The sequence below is a fragment of the Arctopsyche grandis genome, chromosome 8, assembly GCF_051622035.1.
Source record: "Arctopsyche grandis isolate Sample6627 chromosome 8, ASM5162203v2, whole genome shotgun sequence".
NCBI lineage: Eukaryota > Metazoa > Arthropoda > Insecta > Trichoptera > Hydropsychidae > Arctopsyche > Arctopsyche grandis.
Genome location: NC_135362.1, coordinates 28102734 through 28126570, shown reverse-complemented (window position 1 = coordinate 28126570; position 23837 = coordinate 28102734). Strand labels below are relative to the sequence as shown.

The following is a 23837-nucleotide window of genomic DNA, read 5'->3' as shown; positions in this document are numbered from 1 at the left end:
CTTATATTCCAAGAGGTATTTGACTTCTCAATTAAGTTGGCGCAGTGAATAATGACGCAAGCGATCTGTTCATAAAATAGTATTTTTTTATGTTACGGTCATAATTTTGAAAATAAACACTGCTGAAAGCTTTTTTGGGGCATCTACATGTATTTAAAAAATCATACTATCCAAAAAAACCATCGTATTTGATGATATGTAATTTAGTATAATTAATTATATGTAAACCTGTATGAAGTAACCTGATTTAAGTAAATAACATGTAAACGTCATTCGACTTTTCGTCGAAACACCACGCTATTGAATATTAATTTTAACAATCATTATACAATAACCTACGAGTGAAGTAAAAATATATAAGAGAAATAAAGAGAACCGATAATGCTAATTTTATAAAATATAGAACGAAGAAAGAAAAAGTAATAGGCGAAAAGGGGAAAAACGATGGTAAAAGCGTGGAAAAATGCGCCAATGTTGATAATAGACGTCACCGAGAGAGATGATGGAATATTTTAAAACGTGATATTACGATTATTTTTCAACATGGTAATGGCGGACTTGATTTCCACATATATTGATGACCATTACGAGCGAAATGGCAAAGTTTGAAAACGATCGGATAAGAACCCATATTTTGTCAGACGAAAAAATCGGAAGCGAGCTAATAAAAGCCTAGTAATAATAAATAACAAAAATGTTTAAAAAATATACGAATTCTATGAAATATAAACAGGCCAAAATGTCATATATATGTATATATATATATATATATATATATATATATATATATATATATATATATATATATATATATATACATATGTATATATATATATATAATATATATATATATATATATATATATTATTTACCCAATATTTAATCGCCATAGTTCTTTATCAACTCAAAATAAAATAAAATTATATCCTCCGCTCATATTACCATTATTAACCTACATATGCTTCACCTGTATGGAATAACGCCTCGAATACTAACCTTTCGAAGCTCCAAATAATACAAAATAAATCCCTAAAAATAATTTATAATACACCCATATATAGTAACTCGAAAAAACTGCATGCCATAAATAATACTCCCATTGTTACAGACATTACTAACAAACTAACCAGTAGATTCTATGACAGAATCACTAATAACCATACTAACACACTAGTGAAGAGTCTCGGTGATTACAACAAAATGTATATACCCTTCAGGTATAACACACAGATTACCTAAACAGAATCTGCTTTAGGTTATCGACTTTAGAGAGTCTTTAATTAATATGATGTATTATGAGTATTTATAAGAATTGTAAATAGGTTTTTGAGCTCTTTTCCCTATTATGCTGTACATTGACATTAGAACAAAATAATACTATGATTACTAACAAAATTAAATTAAAATTGTACAATAGAAAATGATCAGTAGATCAGTAGCTATTAATATAGATATAAGATGTATTGTGAACATAATTTAGTAATAATAAAAAGCATTTAAAAATCAAAATGCCATATTCCTTGATTCTAGTCTATAGGGTACGATATATGTAAACTATTAAATAAATATGTATGCACAGTCAAATTCATTCGCGCGTTCAAATAATACAATGATATCAATTCGGAAATGTGTCCCGATAGTAATAACAATAATCGCAGCCAGTTTCGGGTTCAATTTTGACGATGAAATGGACGAGGGGGGGGGTGGGATGGGAGGCTCAGGGGTGTTAAATACGGCGTTCGTTCGTGACGATACCCCGACAACGACACCCCGGCACGCAAAAGGTTAATATTATATGTGTATAGTGTGTGTGCGCACACCTCGAAACGTAAACAGAGGCGTCGCGAGAGGAGAAGAGCCAGTCGCTGCCGGGGCGTTGCGAACGTCGCTCGTGTGTCGCAGCATCTCGAACTTTGGCGCGCGATCTTCATACGTCAATCACGTCGGACATTCGTTTTTGCTAAAATAATTTGCACAGCTTCCACGAAAGGACGGTACGTTATCGCGTGTGCAACCTGACCCCTGGGCAGAGCCGAGCTGTCGAGCACGCACGTAAGTTCTATTATGTTTGTATGTACTTATCGGCGCAGCACACGTGTCATTCGCACGCTTTCGCAGTTCGATTCCTACGCTTTCGATTATTATTATTTTTTGTCTGGATTTGACTGGATGTATGTGATTGGATTTGTGCGCGTTTTCAATGTATTTTTACTTTATCTATGTACGTAGTAACAATAGATGAAGTTTTGTGATCACGCGAAAATTCGAACTTGAGATTTTGACTGATTCGAACTCGGAATCGATCACTGATCACGTTTTCATGATCTAGAAAAAATGTGTATGTGTCTGTCTGTGGATTTATTTTTGTAATATGTACATATGTGTATGAACGAGCACGTGCGTTTCGAATGCATTTAGGTGAGTTAATGTTTTCTCATCATGTGAGGGATAGGTTTTTGAGCTCTTTTTCCTATTATGCTGTAAATTAACATTAGAATAATATGATAACTACAAAAATTGAATTGAAATTGTAAAAATAGAAAATGATCAGTAGATCTGTAGCTATTAAAATAGATAACAATACATACAAAGACTATTTCGAAATTATATATTGGATTTTTCTTTGAGTTGACACTCACGTTTGATTGGATTTCAAAGTTTGTAACCATATGTTAAATGCCACTGATTTTGATTTTTAAATGCTTTTCATTATTACTAAATTATGTTCACAATACATATTATATCTTTGTCACAGCTACTGATCTACTGATCATTTTCTATTTTACAATTTTAATTTAATTTTGTTAGTAATCAAAGTATTATATTATTCTAATGTTAATGTACAGCATAATAGGAAAAAGAGCTCAAAAACCTATTTACAATTCTTATAAATGCTCATAATATGTACATCTAATAAATAATATTAATTAAAGACTCCCTAAAGTCGACGATATAAAACAGAAATGCCACTGAAAGTTTGGTGAGTCAATACTTATGCGTATATATTTTATGTTAGTTGTGGAATTGTTTAAAATTGCCATAATAATAGCCATTTATTTTATTACGACGTATATGTATTAGATGCCTATTTATTTAAGTTAAAGTTTGGAACATTGTGGTCGAAAAACTACAGAGATATACACATATAAAAATACATTAATAAATAGTCATAAAAAACAATTGCATTATAATAATAGCAGATAGAGTAAAAACATCAAATAATATAATAAAATACAAAGTATGGAATGTCTTGCATCTACAGCCAGTATCAATATATAAGAACCAGCCTCAAATATAAATCCATCCCTGCTAGGCCCAAATGGATTAGAAATTATCAAAATTCCATTCATACAATACATTCGATTATGGACCAGACAAATAGGTTAAAATAATATGATATTGTAAATGCATATTTTTTTTTGATTAGATCTAATTTAATTTGTTCTGCTTTTTTTTAATGTATTAAAATCAGTTAAATCTACTTTTTTTATATACAAATGTACATATTTCGTCCTGTGTTAATTTGGTCAGTAATATTTTGTTCAATTTGATCAGTAAGTTGCATCACTGGTTTACTATTGCGCATTTTCCGAACATTTACATCTAATTCGTTGCCTATTTTAGCAATATCCAATTACTCTTTAGATGTGTTGCAAAATTTTGACAGGTTTGTATTCGAAATCGAGTTCTAAATAAGCTTTGATTATTTTTAATCATGTGTATACGATATTTTTCGTTCGTATGTACATATATTCGTAATAGTGGGTAATTTTGATTTCGATTTGAATACAATACAAATAAATTTGTCAACATGTTGTTATCCGTCCGATTTTCGTATAAATTGTATATGTATATATATACATATGTTTAATATAATATGTGGACGTAAAATATCGTAATAAATTCCGCATGTAATGAGATTTGTGGGGATTCGGTCATTTACCTATTCGGCTCGTATATAGAATATCGATACTCGCTTCGAGACTTGTCGTAATTTATGTGAAAACTTGGGAAAATACTCTCGCGAGCATATTTATTCGTATGGTTATTTTGTTGTGTTGTATTTGTGTATGTACATATTTCGGATGTATAAAATATGGGGAAAATTCGGTGGAGAATCATCCGTGCTTTAAGTCCGCGTGATTGTCACGCTCAGGACAAATGCGACATTTTCTTTTTTATTATGAGGAAAATTTGCATTTTCATCGCCGTATCTTATATACATATGTATGCGTATTATACGACCGGGTATAAACTTCGCCTAAGGATAATGGCTTAATTTTTTTTATTACTTTTTGGAATTTTATAATGAAAATGTGTTCGTCTCAGCTATGTCGTATTTTAGACACAATTCGGTTTGATGCAATCGCCTATTTAATGTAATCATATGGCGAAATACATATATGTACATATGCGTGGAATAAACCGTGACCTACCTCATCACTGTTGCTATCGAAAATCGAGACCATTATTTACATTTTTCGTCGACAAATTGTTCGATAGCGGAATCGGAATTTTTAATTTATTTTGATATAAATATTTTGAACGGAAGTTGCGGTTTATGTTTTTTTTTTTGTTTCCTCCGAATAAAATCTTGTAATTATTATTTTAATCGGAATAATTTGAAAACGAAAAAAAATGCACAAATGTTGATTGTAAATATGTGAGAGTTTTTCATATAACGATTACGATTTACAATAAACATATGAATACTAAATGTTGGTATTAAACACTTTGAATTCCATCGGTTAATAACTTTAAATGGTTTTGATCTTCAAACGATGTTTGTACATATGTATAATACATATACATATACATAGTCAGTACATTAAGTACGTCAGTACATATATTTTATTGATACAAATCAATATACACTCGTCATTACAGATTTCTCCAATGCGACGGGTGTACGTTATCGAAATACAGAATACATAATCAGAAAATCAGAAATACAGTAATACATATACAATCAGAATATATAGCATATAATAATTAATCAGAAATAATAATCATAAAGACATCTATGATTACTAGATTAGACTACTGTGCATAATTATTACAAATTATACACAGGCAGATTTTTGTGACAACAGGAATAGATCTAATACCAATTTTCAGGAACCGTTTCAGCAATGATCAGATAAAATTGGCAAACTCTGATAGAGAAACGATCGATTTGGAGTCACAAAACCCCCAAATCTAACCAGCAGATTTTGGCGCGGACATGAACCTTTGACCTCAGTGGTGCTAAATATATACGCTACCATTAAGCCAAACTGCTGGCTACATTTGGGTTAGCTGAAAAAAAAACGCTTAGTAAACATGGGTATAATTGATGGCAAGCTGAATATCGATTGGTTAGAATTTTGTATTTATATCGGGTTGACACGATACGAGTGCATTAAGACCGAGTCCACTATTAGCAAACTACTGTGACCAAATTAGCAAACTATTGTATTAACGGTCAGTACATTTATTTATTAATTATGTGCGCGGTAGACAGCATCATTTGATAGTTATACCTCCTGCTCGCACAGTTCTTTATCGGACGGATCATATTTCAAGAGCTATCCGACTTTTTAATGAAATCGTTGCTGCCGTGCTTGAATGTCATATTATTCACCTCGGTGAGACTAGGTTATCTGAGATTTTTTTAAACCTATTTATGGTGGCCTGCGCTCATCATTATTTTCATAATTGGATGTGATGTTCGAGTGGAATTTTGATGTTCTTTCTTCTTTTGATGTTCTTTCTTCCTTGCAGGGATGTTTTGTATTTACGGCTGGTTTTTATATTGACAATATGTATGTACATATATTGGTGCTGGCTGTAGATACAAGACATTTCCTAATATGTATTCTGTTTATTTGATATTTTTACTTTATCTGCAATTATTATAATGCTATTGTTTTTTATAAATTGTGTATAAACGTTTTTTTGTTTGAGTATTACCTATATTTTTTTTTCTGTCTGTCACATATAAGTATATTCTCGACCATTATGGCGCACTAGGCGCATTCCTGTAATGCCACAATGGTCCAAACTTAAATAAATAAGTATTTAATATCTTTATTTAGATAGTTGCACCACAATTTGACATATAAAGTCCCGTTGTACATATTCATTTATTTATTTATTCATTTATAGTTATGGACCATTGTGGCATTACAGGAAGAATCTAATGCGCCACAATGGTCTACTTTTGAAAAGGAGAAGAACACAAAAATAAAATACAATAACATACATAAAATAAAAAGAAAAAAGCAAAAGCAGACAAACACGATAAAAAATAAATAATAAACGAAAAAACACAAAAGAAAATATTACATAATAAGAGCCAAAATTTTTCCTTAATTACTTTTAAGGAAAATGGCAAGTGAAAGTAAGAAGAGGTTAGTAAAAATGAAGATAAGGTGAAAAAAATCAAATAAAATCATCAAATTCTATTCTTAGTTACACATTGAATATAGAGTGAGCATAATATTTATTTAAACATTGTTTGGACCATTGTGGCATTACAGGAAGAACCAAATGCGCCAAAATGGCCTCCATAAGAAAATAAGAGGGAAAAATTAAAATTAATAATTGTACATATACTATTACGCATAGTGAACTGATTTTTGTTGAAGTTGAAAATATGTGACTTTATTTATGTGAGGGATATTATTTTATTAATTCAATAACAGTACATATTTATATATCAAACTGATAAACTATCCTGTACTGGTCATTTAATTTAAAAATTGCTAATGAAATGTAATCAACTGATGCAAAAATTTGTTGCCTTATGGTGTATGGTGTATGGTGTATTAACCAGCAGCGTGGTCTAGTGGTGAATGATGAATTATTTCGTACTTGATGTTACGAGTTCGATTCCCCGCTAAGTCTCGTTGTTGGCCAGACCTTGATTTGTCTAGGTCGATCGTTTCTTATCAGAATTTGCCAATTTTTCTGATTTTCATTGAAACGATTCCTGTAAAATTGGCATTTCCTTCCCAATTTTCTGTTGCGAACCTTTAGTTATTGTTATATCTTAGGTTTCGCCATATTGCTCACCATAGATGTTTCTGTGGTTGTTTATCGAATATAAAAATTCGTATTGTTACATGAAAGTTATTCATCGTTATCTATCGTATTAATACGATGTTTGTAATATATGTATACTGACCATGGATGTCAGATATTTAGATTTACATGTATATATGTAATAATTATGTGGACCAGGAAGGCGCATTTGGGGTTTACCTGTTAAGCCTTCCTGATATATTTGTATATATGTATGTATGTAAAAATAAAAATAAATAAGTATGTACATATGTATGTTTGTTCGAATGAAATTATATGTGGGGGGGGAACAGTCACATGTTGGTCTCGTCATATATATTTTTTGGGTCCATGCTTTAATCTCGTGTCGGCGAATATTTGCGATTTCGAAGCACGCGCATTTACACATGCCAATTATGTAAAATATTGATAAGTCGTCCGTCCGCGTTATTACGTAGTGCGCGTTGTTTACGTTCGATAGTGTAAAACGTCAAAAAAAGCAATAAAAACAAACAAAGAAACGTTTACAACACGTCTATCTCGTATCGAGTTCACGAACACGGTTCGGTGTGACCGTGACACAATTATTGCGCTACTGTACGGTTTGGCCGATCGCCTGGAAAACTCGAGTGTGCGGCGAGCGGAAAATTCTCGCGAAATGAAAACTCGCGGGTTAAATAACAATATTGTTTGCTTTCGAGGTTGATCTGGCCGCGGCACGTGTACGTTTCCTGTTTCGAAATACATAAGAGAGGATGAAAAAATAAATAAAATATAAAGGAAAACTGCAAACTAACTCCCCCCCCTCCCCCCCAAGCCCGTCCTCCCCGTATCGTCTCGCGTATATATTTCGCAATGGGAATGAACGCGTGCGGAAAATGAGAACCGACCCTTACTCCGACCGGAGTAATAGAAAGAACAAATCGAATGGAAAAATAACACGAATGTGGTATTCGGTAGCAGTATACAAGTTACGTTCGTTTGCGATGCGTTTTTTTATTTATTTATTTATTTTATTGTATCTGTCCTTTCGGATGAAGAAAAGCACGAGGTGTATTTCGTGATTTTCATTTTTAAAAGATAGCCAGCAGCATAGCTCGGTCGTTGAGCTTCTGCCTAACACCAAGAGGCGCCGGGTTTGGGTTCGATCTCATGAGCTGACCTCGATTGAAAATAATTTTTTTGAGTATATCTGTAGTGCTGCTGTGGTCACACCTGGATATTTTTGACTCCAGGTCGATCGTTTTCTATCACAGTTTGCCAATTTTCTCTGATTTCATTGTTGAAACGGATCCCAATTAAAAATTGGCTAAAAACCTCCCTACCTACTATGTCACTACTATTTGAGTATGATTAATGTACAATGAAATGTATGTACAATTAAAAATGTCTCGTTAATTTGCGAGTTTTCAGTGTATCGTAATTCAGTGACTTGTATAATAAAAAAAATGTTGTAATGTTTGTAATTGGCCAGGAAGGCGCATTGGGGCTTAAGGCCTGTAAGGCCTTCCTGGTATATATGTAAAAAAAAATATATATATATATATATATTGTGAGATTTATTCAAGTGACCAAATATTTCAATTGATACCTATTTTTAAGTCATGTCATTATCGCTCCTAGGATTTTATGCATGACGTTTATAGCGGTCATCCGCGGGAAAATGGTTAAAATTAGATATAAAAACGCGTGCTATAGCAGCACAGGATACGTAAAAATATGTACGTATGTGGATCATTAATATATGTTTATAAATAGTTTATATCAAACAGCTTAGTTTTTTTCCATCACTTTATGAACAAGCAAACATTTGACTATTGTTGCAGATGCACAAGAGTGGTATGCCATCAATGCCATCGCGATCCTTAGCAAAAGTCACTCCTTAGTGATATTTTATACTTGTTTGACAGTGATCGGTAACGGTAATTCCTATATTTGGAGAAATACAAGGGAATTCTTTCCAAATAATAATATCGTACGAATTTACAATTACATGAAGATACGACTATCACAGCTGGAAACCACGAGCACGTACTATGCCGCACTTTTCAGCGTGTTCTTATAATAAAGCGTTAGGGCCTGAAATACAGGTTGAGACTTAAAAAGCTAGCAATTTGTCGGGAGTTATTTAATTGGTGCTAATGTTTTTCGAAGTTAAGTTATGTAAATAAATTAAACCTAACAATAAGTATGCATGCACCGCCTTCTGTATATATTTAAATACATTAAAATACACCCGTTAAACACTTTTAAAACCTTTCAGTCTCTCTTTCACTTTGATCATCGAAACCATATTATTTATTCAATCCCTACATTTCATACTCAAATATTTCCGTCTCTTTGGATTCTTCCAAGATATGTTTATAGCTTGTAAAATGAAAAAAAAAACATAACTAAAATCAATATTTGCAATGTATTTTTGTATGAAAACACTCGTGTGTATAATAAATAGGAGTGATTAACGATTCAATTTTAAATTATGTAATATAATATTGTTGAATCGTTCAATTATAATTAAAATACACACCTTTCTCACAGTGAATTTATAATAAATTAAGAGAAGGTGTCTTTAGAATTATCAAACCATTCAATTGACATATTACATATATAAATGTTAATCCTGTCACTCTGAAACTTCAAAAAACGACAATCATTTTGTCGTATCGTTTTTTCAAAAGTGGTGGACATTTCATTTTTAATTAACAGTGTGTATAAATCCGGCAACGTGGATAAATACGGCAAATAGACGCCATCGAGAACGATAATGGAGTATTTTCAAACGTGTCTATTACGATTATTTTTCACCATAGGAATGGCGAATTTGATTTCCACATATAGATGACCAAACCGAGTTTGGTCATCTATATGTGGAGCAAATGGCAAAGTTTGAAAACGATTGGATAAGAACCACAAATTTCGTCAGACGAAAAAATTCGGGTGTGACCAACCCATGACTTCATCTATGTATGTATTTGGGGAGTATTCGATTTTTCTTCCACTATTTTTTTCGACCCCTTAAACTTGTGTGCTCGTCACGAAAAAATTCACATATAATTCTTGTATCAATGTGATGAAAATAAAAAAAAATCATTAAGTTTTATAAACTGGAAGTGGGATTTTTTCCTCTTACTACTCTACTCTGTCCACACCCCTGAACGTATCAAGCTGAAAATTTATATTAGTATTATTTATGTACTCACTTAGATCTGATAAGGTTTTGGTCAGAATTCGTATACCGGAAGTAGTATTTTTTTTTAAAACAATATTTCATTATTTTATTTTGACCTTTTAAAGTATTTAAATCTTTTTGATATTTATTGTGTATAATACTGATAGTGATTTTAAGTAATAAAAAAAATTTAACAAAATCCGACAACCGAAAGTAGAACTTTTGTCTTGTGCAAGTTTCCATACATTTGCGCTCAATTTTTATCGAAAATGCTGTCTTAGCTATTAGTATTTCATAATGCTGCCGGTATCTGTGACTATGTATGTATGTACGTTTCAACATAAAATTTTGTTTTGTGACTTTCTTATATTCCTCAAATACATAGATAAAGTCATGGGTTGGTCACACCCGAATTTTTTTTAATGATTTCATATGCCAACACCCATGCGATGATATTTCATCGGGTACAACACTATTATATGTACATATAAAAATGTCAGATCTGACATATTTGGCCAAAAATCAATATATATATATATATATATATATATATATATATATATATATATATATATATATATATATATATATATATCGTGTATTACATTACATGAAGCTAGACGCCAAATTTGAAATTTATATATACATATGAGAGTTAAAACTATAAATATTTAAATATTAGAGATAACGAGAACCTATAGAACAAATTTTATAAAATATAGAGTGAATTATAGGTGTTTAAACAATTGAAATCTGATATCGCCATATCAAGGCGAAAAGGTTGAAGATAGATTATGGTAGCTTGCCGTACCGTCATAGACGTCACCGTACCCGAGATTTTGGATATTTGATACGCATTGTATATTATATTTTATCTCCAACGTAATGGCAGACGATACATTAACGTATATTGATGACCAAAATGAGCAATATGGCAAAGTATGAAAACGATCATATAAGAGATGAGAGATATAAAAAATGACCACTAACACGAAAACCATGTGAACTGTATAAGAGGTAAGTAATAAATGACCATTATTTGTGTAAACATATTTTTATCATACAAATCTTTGATCTTTATCACCAAAGACATTGAATAATCATCAAAAATCTTCAGCGCGACGCTTTCGTACTCACGTACACACTTTCGGAACTGGGTCAACGTTACACACTACGTACAAAGCGTCAGTTTTTTTTTCTCAACACTTCTTCTTATCTTTTTAAGTAAGCGTCTGCGGAGTGACTTCTGTGAAGGAAGGTGGTCGTTTTTGTGTTGCCTTTGTTTGGTCCAATTCTTAGCGCAAAATTTTATAATAAGCTTCCGTCCGCGCCCGTAGGCTCATTGTGCCTGGGCCGGGCTTATTAAACTTTCCCTTACGAGTCAATGGCGGGTTCGCCCCGTAATGACAGCTGTTTCCCCGAAAATACCTCTCATCTTATTAAATTTACGAGCGACTGCCAAGTTTTCCGGAAAATACGTTACACGCGTTATATTACACCGTGCAATATATTGTGTCTGCGCGGCGCGAGGGGGTCCAAGTTAAATACGCCCGGCGAAAGTTTACAATTTGCATATTGTAAATATCGCATACTACTGTTATGTACCTCGCTTATCAATGTAGTTCCCACAATTATCAAATTCACTTTCTCACATTCATATACGTGAGTAACAAGTCCATTAAAATTCATTTAAAGGGATAGTCATATAAGAGAAGAGTGCCGGACTTGGGCCAACCCGGAAATGCCGGACTTTGCTCAACCCAAACGATAAAAATCATTTATATATGTATGTAGATGACGATTCGATCACATAAGTTGGTCATCACTATCAAGACTCCGTGAGTGGTAGTCGTTAATATGGACCCCGCATGTGACGGTCAGCACAGCAGCAGAACAAAGTGAACCAAAGTTAATTAGTGAAATGAAGTTCTACATATCTCATTTTAAATTCATCATCGTTCCATAGTTAAATCTGTGGTTTTCGAATATATCTACCGATAACATACATAAATGTAACGTTTTTATGATAATAAAGAAATCCTGGTTTGTTAACCAAGTAATTTAAAATATATATATAAACTGCGTTTTGGAAAATGACAGTACATACTCGAGTTTGATACTCAAAATTGTAGTTTGATACTCATAATTGTAGTTTGATATAATCAGTACCGGTCTCCGTGACGAGCCAGAATGTTAAATTACAGAAAACGCAAATATCGGAAGGCAAAGATTGAAAATCAAAAGATCTTAAGTCGAAATATCAACAAAAAAAAGGGTGCATGGTAAACGGTACATACTCACTTAATTTGCGCGAGCAGGATACAACAAGAACAAGAGGAACAGGCTTTTCCTCCCGTATTAATGTGCGCGTGCAGAATACGGGAGGAAAAGCCTGTTCCTCTTGTTCCTGTTGTACTATGCTCACGCAAATTAAGTGAGTATGTATCGTTTACCATGCACCCTTTTTTTTATCTTTCAACTTCAGATCTTTCGATTTTCGATCTTTGCCTTCCGATATTTGTGTTTTCTGTAATTTAACATTCTGGCTCGTCACGTAGACCCAATCAGTACATACTCAAAATTGAAGTTTGAATATCAAACAATTGTAAACAATCAAAGTTGTCTGGCAACACGGGATTAGAGCTCTAACCTGGGACCCCTCAGTTGTTAGCATTATGCGTTAACCTCTGAACTATGTACATGCATATGTACATACATATATTGCTGGTTATGTTAATGAATATTCTTCGATTCTGGCATTTTTTACATACCTCCTTTTTCTTTGATCGTACATGATCGTTTCCATTGAGGTTTTTGATGAAGTTTGAATATCAAACAATTGTACATATAATACTTAAACTATATACGTACCTAAGTAAAAATAGCAAATATTTTAAATTAATTTCCTGTAATTTATTCCGGTATTTAATTTCCGGTAAATTAAGTAATATTATTGAATTAATTTTCGGTAGTATTATTATGCGAATTTTGTTTTGTATGTAAATATCAAGCTGGCGTTTTAACGTAAAGTTAAAGCTAAGCTAACAAAGCGTTTTATTTACGCGAGCGTAAATTTTTGTATTGTTTAGCAAATGATAATAATTATGTTTTTATTAAACGATTGTGTTTAAATTTGATTTAAATATCAACAAATCTGTAAATTAAATTTGTGTATTTCTATGTACCTCCATATATAATACATATGTATATTAATATTTTTGCTGTTGTTTTATGCGTTTCGAAAATTTACACCGTATATTTTTATGAAAATAATAATAATGGAGATTCCTCAATATTATTCAAGAATTTTTTTGAATAAATTTCAAATGTAGGTATATTAAAAAAAATGCTTTTAAACAGAGAAAAAGATTCATAATAAATGCGAAATCAACAGTAAAAATATTTTTTCATCGCAATTGTATGTAATTACACTTTTTCTAAATCCAAATATTTGAATTTATATTCTATCCAAAATGGAAAAAGAAGACATTCTATTTTATAAAAATTCATTCATTGGTGCTACCATTGTCTTGTATATTTGATTTGTGAGCATCTTTGCAATTAACAATTACGGTCATTTTTGAACTTCATACATATTTGACGCAACCGGATAAACTCACTGTAAGTTAAATAAGCAATTATCTATTATTATAACAAAGCGTCATCTCTGTTATATTCAAAAATATAACTTTATTTGCCATACTAGAGATTAATTGTGATTTTAAATCGATACTTTTTCGCGTTGTGAATACGGATAATAGGCGTGGTTCTACGGAAATATTGACTTAATTTGCTTGGAATTTCTTGTACTAATTTCGGTTATAATATTGCGTTTAGATAATGCCGTTCTATTTTCGAGCACAAAGTAAGCTATTTACGGTCGTCGATTGAAAATTTACTACATACAAAAGCATCCTCGAATTTTATACGAAAATATCCGTCCTAGTTAAACTAATCCGTTCGGAATTCTTGTCATAGCGTGTACCATTCTTCTTTATGGTTTTCGCAAAAATTAAAATTCCACGGATCTTGAATGGCTCGGGTATTTCCCGGGGAATTTCGTCCTCGCATTTTCCCCACGAGCTAATAGCCGAATTTTCCACAGCTTCCCGCACACACTCTCAGCGCCGTGTCATATCTCGCAACGTATGCAATCGCAATTATTACAAACTGCTAGACTGTTGACCTTTAGATTTCGATTAATTAAATCGAGGTTGGTATAAAATTATATGTTTATTATTATGCAAATTGTTTCGAACGACATTGAGGAATGTTTGTTTGCACAATTACTGCGCTCTGGGAAACGGTAGCTGCTCCAAATGAATCTCTCACGACCCGCAGCTTCATCCTGGCGAATTTAAGCGTTCCTGTCAAGGTTTATGGCTCCAGTTAAATCAACACAAGAGTAATTTTCCAAATGCGAAAGCCCGCCCGGATGTCCTTAATGTAATTGAAATATATCCAGAAGGAGATCTAAAAATACGAGCTCGTATAAAATATCTATATCCCATGTATAAGCTAGAGTTAAACCTTTTATCATTACCGCGGTTTTGGTGTATGTGTGTGCACATTTTCCTATATATTCCATATGAAAAATAATAACACCCCTCGACGTTTTTCCTTCTAAGGAAGTTTATATTAGAATCCATAAATATCGTACGAAACGACTAACAAAGGATGCGCTGCTCTCTTACCTGACCTTAAATTAAATGTATGGCTTCTGCCGTATTATTATTATTATTATATAATACATATGCATGATCATTTTTATCCATGTAAAAAATAAGCAAGAGAATTTTTGTTTGCGAAAGTCATTGGATTGACGAGGGAGAAATTATTTGAACGGCATTAAGCGAAACGTTCGTTATAGAAGATGATAGAGGAAAACTCACTTTGTTTTTGGCATTTAATTTAATATCCGGCATTGGCTGTTTGCCAGTGAATATAAGGTATATATAAATATAAAAGCTATAGCTCTTAGTTGAAATTTTTTTTTATGATTTCATACATACATATGTATGTACATACATTTGTAATTGTTTAAATTTATCGAAAATATCATTTTACGTTGAAGTGATATCTGAAAAATGTACATATCTATTTTAAGTTGAATGATTTCGACACATAGTTATTAATTTTTATCGTTTAATATAAAAAAAATTGCGTTTTTTTTCTTCAAAATAGATGAAAATACAAAATTCTTTGAAAATGATATTTGTATTTGGTAAATAATAGACTATAAAAACGATGTTTAACCCGGTTCAGTAATTGTTCTTCAAAAAAGATCTCGCGCGCGTCACTAAAATCTTGATCACGGAACATCTGGCACCCAAAAACTCCATCAATCGAAAGGTACCCATGCAAAATATTGTACTAACGAGGACTCGAGTGAGCGAAGATCGTTGACAACTTTCCGTTGACAACTTTCACGGATTTCTGACCATGAATATATCGATGGCATGGTGCACATATATTGTATGTCCACTTTTGAATTTGTATAGAATTCTAAGTGTACATTAAATACATTGAAAGGAAAAACCTGAATTATACCGGCAAACTTAAAATTCGATACGAATTAAAAAATGGACATACAATATCTGTACACCAAGCCATAGATTTATTGTAATATTTATTCAAGTGACCAAATATGTATAATAAGTGACACTTGTACTATTTTTTTAAGAATGAAATACGTCCGAGGTATTTTTTTTACACAGTGTGTCACGCCATTCTCGCTAATGGCATTTTACATGACGCATGACGTCTATAGAGGTCAATCGCAGGGAAACTGTTGAAAATTTAAAACAATTCAAAATTTCAAACCGTTCGGTTAAACGTCCGCTGGCTTAGTATCCATTCCGTCAAATTTCCTTTCGGCCAAGTGTCCATTCGGCTAAAACTGCGCGCAAGAATTTTTTTGCATCTAATGTAGAATAAAATGAATGAGTTGTATGTATCTGGGTTCAAGCATTTTTATGAGTTTTTTGAATTTGCATGCACAACTTTCAATCAAAATAATTAAAACCAACGTAAAATTTCAATTGAAAATCAACGATGCAAACATTGTCCAAATTAGTCAGCTGGAAATTATATGTAGCTTGCCGTTCGGTTGAATGCAAATCGAATTTAATAATTGGAAATGTCCGTTCAATCGTTGAAGTCATATATATATGTATGTACATATACATATATCTCATATATAATTTCGAAAGAGACTTTATATATGTATATATATACATATATGTAACATTGGTTGGTTAGTTGGAAACAACACATTCAATTTTTTTTCGATTCATAGGCGCCGATTTGATTTTTTTTTCGATTCAAAGGATTCGAAGGCCCAGGGAGCTAAGGCCTAAGGGGCGAAGGTCCTAGAGGGTGCTGGGGGGGGGGGGGCGCCAAATTCTGGTATACATATAATTTCGAAAGAGAGAGTATATATGTTTGTTTGTTCGTGACAGTCAATTTAATCAAAAAAAATTAATAATATTCAAATAAATTTATATAAAATGTTTACTATTAGATTCGTAAATACTAAGCGAAGCCGGCTAAAGCCACTAGTATATGTATAAGATAAATATTGACCGTTTTAAATCGAAGTAAAGTTTCGTGTTGGTTACAACCATTCGCGTTAAAATATTTCCGTAATTAAAATATCGTAAGCGCTTTTCGCAATTAAGCTTCACTAAAACCGCTCATTTGAATATAGAGATTTAATGCAATTACTTTCCTCCCTCTCGGTAATATAATTTTAAGTGTATAAAATGCGATAATTTGTTTTTTTTTCAAATGAAGGTTATATGCACTGGCGTATTTTTAATATTTTAAATCTTGCTAAAAAGTTTCGTACATGTTGCGTACAGTGAGTGTTACGTATTTTTTCCATCCGGTTGTTTATTTATCATTTCCACGTATCGCTATTTGCACAACATGTGTTCGTTTCGTTTTCGGAATTAATTCAGTGTTTACAAAGGCGTACCTGCGCAAACATAAAAACGGAAATGCCTTTTGAAATTGGATTTCGAATTATATGAAATATAATTCGCGGTTGGTATGGGTATATGTACATAGGTATTACCCGACATAAATTATGAACTTCGCGGACGGCCGACGATAAATAATAAGCCTTGAGATTTCGTCGGGGCTTTGTTACGAACGAAATGCGTTTTCGAATTGGGCTTTTCCGATCGAAACGGCGAAACTTGACGAATTTCCCACGGATCAATAAACGAAGAGATGGGAAAACGTAAAGTATTAACGACCCATACCTACACGCCGCGTCGAACTTGGGAACGTTCACTCGTTAAGTCTTCGAACTTAATTCAAATATTGAACGAGGTGCATTATTAAACGGAACACATGTTTTCAAACTTTGCCATCTTGGATATGTGTGCACCACTATGTATATACATACAAGTTCCAATGAAAGATTAAATGATTTTTCCATATTTAAAACTACTTAAAAACCAATAATTTTATTACTACCGCCATCTATGTACGTTTAAAACTAAGAACTGGATAGACGTTGGTCACTTTTCAGAAATTCAAATTTCAAACGCGTCTTACACGATATTTTTGCACCATCGTAATGGCGGAGGATCCATTTACTTATATTGATGACCAAAATGAGCAATATGGCAAAGTATGAAAACGATCGGATAATAGGCAAAATTTTTCCTGAATTATAATCGTAAGTGAAACGTAAAGGAGGTATGTAAAAAATAAAAAATCGATCGATACTGAATACCAACCAGTTAAATTTTCTCCCTACATATATGTACATATGTACACAATGATATTGTTGCGTAGGGGTGGGTGGAGGATCCAAGTAAAAGGCCAAAGTCGATTCACAGCATTTATTAATGATTAAGGAGATACACGCACTGGCAGTGCTCAGTCCAGAATGACATGATATCGCCTAAGTATCGCCTTATAAGGGATAGATCTCTCAGGACATCTTCGACATCTAATTTGTTTACCTATTGTTATGGTCACGTACGGATATGTCTTCCCACGACATTCGCTCCCACGGTACAGGTCAATTCTGGGAAGTGCAATCATTGTTTAGCTTACTTGCACGTAGCCTGTCGCTAATCCTTAAAACCACTTATACCGGTCACACGGTCTCTCAGGACGCTACCCGGCCTAATCCGATCGCAATTACTCGGCGACTCTTTTTAGTATACGTAACATTATTATTAAAGCGTTACATTTATCTTATTGGTAGAATTTAATTTAAACGAGATACGTAGAACTGTTTCCTTTTAACTTTGCTTCACTATTTAACTTTGTTCTGCTGTTGATGTGTTGACTGCTACACATCAGCAGCAGAGTGTCGATGGTGATGACTAGCTTAAATTCTAACAGTAATGACTTTATATACTCTTCTTTAAAACAACGAAGTGTTGAAGATACGTGTCGTACAATTTCGGTTAGTCAGTGTTTAAGGTGTGCTATAAATCAATGGTGTTACTTATTAAATTAGGTGTGCCACAAAACAATGGTGCTACTTATTAAATTAGATGTGCCAAAAATCAATGGTGTGGTTTTTATTCCTACTGGTTAGTTGATTATATTGATAAGTGAGGTACATAACAATACATACATATGTATATGTACAAAGGTTCATATTTTTTATTTTAATAAACATATAAAAAAATTTGAACAAGTCATAAATTCATTAATTAATGAATTGTTAATTTTATTTTTATGTATTAAAAATGCTGCATTGATTGTAATTAAATGTCTAGGAAGGCGCATTGGAGTCTTCCTGTCAAGCCTTCCTGGTATATATCTATGTAAAATAAAAAATAAATACCAGGTTACCCCACAGGCTACCCCAATATGACATACATATGTATATCCGTTACATCACAGTTACCCAATATGACGGCATAGTGACCTAATAAGCATAATTGGCCAGACCTAGGTTTGTGACTCCGGTTCTATCGTTTCCTTTCAGAGTTTGCCAAGTTTTCCGATTTTCATTGAAACGGTCCCTGTAAATTGGCATCTCCTTTCCAATCGCTCTTGCTAATCTCAAGTTATTCAGCGTCTTGAGGTTTGCCAATGTGATTATAAAAATGCCGCAAAAAATTATTCATAGATATTTTTTTGATTTTTAAATGCTTTTTATTATTACGAAATTATGTTCACAATACAATTTATATCTATTTTAATTTTAATAGCTACTGATCTACTGATCATTTTCTATTTTACAATTTAATTTAATTTGGTTAGTTATCATAGTATTATATTATTCTAATGTTAATGTACAGCATAATAGGAAAAAGAGCTCAAAAATCTATTTATAAAATGCTTATATGTTGTATTGATTTATTGATTGTATTTATCTGTTTAAAGTGCACTCGTCGCTTTGAAGCGATCTGTAAAGGCGAGTGTTCATGTTCTAAGAAATAAAATAAAATATACTTTTATTAATTCTTGCGAGGAACATAAACAGTGTATGTTTTAACATTTTCCACAGAATATATGTGCATTCAATCGGTACGTGTTTCAAGGATTAGCTATGAACATATGGTTTTGATTTTTAAATGCTTTTTTATAATTACGAAATAATGTTCACAATACATCTTATATCTATTTTAATAGCTACTGATCTACTGGTCATTATTTATTTTACAATTTTAATTTTATTTGGTTAGTAATAATAGTCGTTATATTATTCTAATGTTAATGTACAGCATAATAGGAAAAAGAGCTCAAAAACCTATTTACAATACTTATAAATGCTCATAATACATCTAATACGAAATATTAATTAAAGACTCTCTAAAGTCGATGTCCTAAAGCAGATTGTGTTTAGGTAATCTGTGTCTATACCTGAAGGGTGTAGACATGTTGTTGTAATCACCGAGACTTCTTCACAAGTGTGTTGGTATGGTTATACTATGAACATATGGGAGTGTTGGGATTATGTTCATTACAACAAAAACACTCGCACTATGTATGTATATTTTTCTTTTTAATGCTTAGTTTCGCGTGTATGCATCGGGAAAGCTTCTTGTCTAATTATTTTTGTCACAGAGAGCTTTTAAGCTTTATTATGTCTGTGTATTGTGTGGTCTGATTCGTCTGCAAAGCTCTACGAAGCTTTGACAGCCGCTCAACCTGGCATCCTGCGTTTCGTTTCCTCTTCCACTCTGTTTCCCAGTCGCTAAAGCTCTTCCACGTACCCGTAAATACGTATATATGTACATACGTACATGCATGAGGTTGAAAGCTCGCCCTTTCTATTCATCCTACGTGTCAATATCGATTATCATATGTACTTACACATGCATATGTATACTGATGTTATTTCGTTTGTTGTACATATTATTCAACTTTTCAATTAATTTTACATCATTTTCAATTAATTGTTTTTTATAAAGGTATATTTTAGTGATACAGAATATACCTGTGATCTTATAACCAATAGTGTGGATTTCTGTACGGTATCCGGATTTATTTTTCAGTTCCGGACCAAGATACCTTTTTCAGTTGCGGATTGCTTTTTTACAAATCTCCTTTACGTTTCACTTACGATTACAATTCAGGAAAAAATTTGCCTCCTATCCGATCGTTTTCATACTTTGCCATATTGCTCATTTTGGTCATCAATATAAGTAAATGGATCCTCCACCATTACGATGGTGCAAAAATATCGTGTAAGACGCGTTTGAAAACGCTCCCACGAAAAAGTGCTTGACGTTTATCCAGCGTTTGTTTAGACTATTTTGCCATGTCAGATTTCAATTGTTTAAACGCCTATAACTTTTTCTTTTTTCACTCTATATTTTATAAAATTTGCTTTATTAGTTTCGGATCCCGATTACTGTTTTAGTTCCGGACCAAGATTCCTTTTTCATTTCCATTTCCAGGTTCCTATTTCAGTCCCGGTGCCGGATTTTTGTTTCTGTTATAGATCCGGATTCCTGCTTCAGGTCCAGATTCCGATTGCTTTTTCAGTTCCAGTCCGGATTCCTGTTTCAGTTCCGGTTTCGGATTCCTGTTTCAGTTTCGGATTCCTGTTTCCGTTTCGGATTCCTGTTTCAGTTCCTGATCCAGATTCCCTTTTCAGTTTCGGATCCGAAATCCTTTTTCAGTTACGGATCCGGATTCATTTTTTAGTTCCGGATCAGGATTCATTTTTAGCCATGTTCAAGCCATATTACAAATGCCGAGCGGGTAAAACCACTAAGGTACATAGATTCACCTGCTCTGTTTAATCGAATTAGTTATACCTACATATATACATATTTAGCTGTAGTTTTAGTATTAATTTCATTACTATGTAGTGATTTATTAAACTTCATACTTTTTTTTTGCATTACTTTTACGCAATCCTGCAGAATTATTGTCAGAATTAAGTCAATATTTTAATCGATTATTATTATTACACAGGATCAGTGTAGTTCTATTCAATGATATATGTACATATGTATGTACATTATTAAAAAAAAGTCTTGTAAAAACAGGTGTTTCTTATAGGAGCTTACTACATACATACATACCATGTAACAATATTATCTTGGTAATAAATTCATGATAAAAAACGTAAAAAAAATTTTGTGATGTATTTAAATATTATGAAATATGTACATACATATGTGCAAATAAGAATATATTTGTATATTCATGAAGAAATTCTGATATTTTTACTAAGAAAATATGAGAAAAACAATTCTTTGAAAAAGATGAATACAAATATAATCTTTTATTTCTATCATTAGAATCCTCTTATATTTATATACATATGTGATATATGCATGTATGTATGTACATATATACCAAATAAAATAAAAATCAATATCGGTTATACATACATATATAGAATACCACAAAATTCTTTTTCATATAAAAATAAAAAAAATACAAAAGCGAGATCTCTCCAAAACACGTCGCACTTAAAATTTTCACAGAATTAAAAATAAAAAATTCAAGTCGGACTTTTTATACACTTGAGCTTTTCTTTTGAAGTACCCACACCGTAAGGGCGTTATGATAGTATGGCTTTGTTTGTCAAGTCTGGGGGTGGGGGTGGGTGGTAGTTATTAAATACGTGGCAAGACAGGTGGTGCATGCACCTCTTTGTTGCATGGACCAACTTGGAGATAAGTCATCACCACGTGCAGCCTCCATTCTCCACTTGAACTTTGTCCGTCGCTTTTCCGGGCCACAACAACAACAACATATTGTGCACGTAAAACCCGAGCCCGCAACAACACAGTATCGGCCGAGCTAACATTCTGTAAACAATGTTCAAAGTTGGCCACTTTGTAGATACCTATTTAGGTGCTTCGCCTGGGAAAACTACCCCCAACGATGCCACAGTTCTGTTTTGGGCACAGCTAATTAATTTTAATTGAATTTTTGACGAGTAACCACACATATTATCAGTAGCCTTGACTCGAATGAGTGTCCCCTTTAAAATGGTTATAAATCTTCAGCAACAACATCTATATGTATTCTGTCAAGATTTTTTTATTATTTTGTTTTACATAGACATACATATATAACGGGTTTTCTACAAATGATTGCAAACCACCCGGCTGCATGCTCATTTCGATTGAATTTGAATGTACGAAAGACGAGATATTCACGGGGTTGCGCAGATGACATTTCGATGTACATTGATGATTGGCAGTTCTTAAAATTGATTTGGATCTTTCTGGCAATTTTAAAATAGCAAAGGCCGAGACAACAGTATGAAATGAGCATGCGTCTGCTTGGTTTGCAATCGTTTGTAGCGCCGGGATATATACCAGGAAGGCTTGACAGGAAGACTCCAATGCGCCTTCCTGGACAATTAATTACAAACATAGCAGGCATTTTATTATTACATAAATTACTGTATTTCCAGAAGCTGGAGAACACGAAATAACAATTAATTAATTAATTATAATTACAAAATTAATCCATTGAGACATCTATGGAATTAGATTTTGTACATAATTTTTACAAATTATACACACAATAAATACAGAAGATTTGCGACAGTAGGAAAGTTGATTTTTTGACAATTTTGAGGAACTGTTTCAACAATGATCAGATAAAGTTGGCAAAATCTGATAATAAATGATCAATTTGGAGTCACAAATCTAACCAGCAGTATGGCGGATCGAATCACTTTGTGCTAAACATGCACGCTACCATTAAGATATACTGCTGGCTTTATTTATACAAGATGTATACATTTTGTTTTTTAATTCAATCGAACTTCCCTTTTTTTTAATTTATTTGTAATATTGTATATATTTACCTATATAAATAGGCAGTCTGTTGGGTATTTTTAGACCAGACTTTGTTCATACGTACATATATTAAGTGTGGAAAAGTATGGAGATGGTCGTTCGGTTTAGACGATACGGTCGATTTGATATGTGAAAATCCCTGCCCGATCTTGTCGGTTCGCTACATATTTCAGCAGCTCGATGGGGATTTAAACCGTAGTCTGTATTATGTTGACCGAGTTGTAGCAAAGGATCTTCACCACTTGGTTATATATGTATGTACATATCTACATATATACATATGTACTGTACATGTTGGTTCAAAGCTCTTTGTTGAATCGTTGAATCGTTTAGTTTGAACGAGTGGCTATGTATTAACGTTCCGAATA

At 32.7% G+C, this 23837-nt stretch overlaps 1 protein-coding gene across 1 annotated transcript in view; it reads left to right on the top strand.

The window, feature by feature from the left end:
• The first annotated feature begins 1860 nt into the window (after positions 1-1860).
• LOC143915705 (spondin-1-like) overlaps positions 1861-23837 on the top strand; it is a 209890-nt gene continuing 187913 nt past the window's right edge. Inside the window, exon 1 of the mRNA XM_077436459.1 lies at positions 1861-2052. The gene's annotated coding sequence lies outside the window, so the exon portion shown is untranslated. The remainder of the gene's footprint in view (positions 2053-23837) is intronic.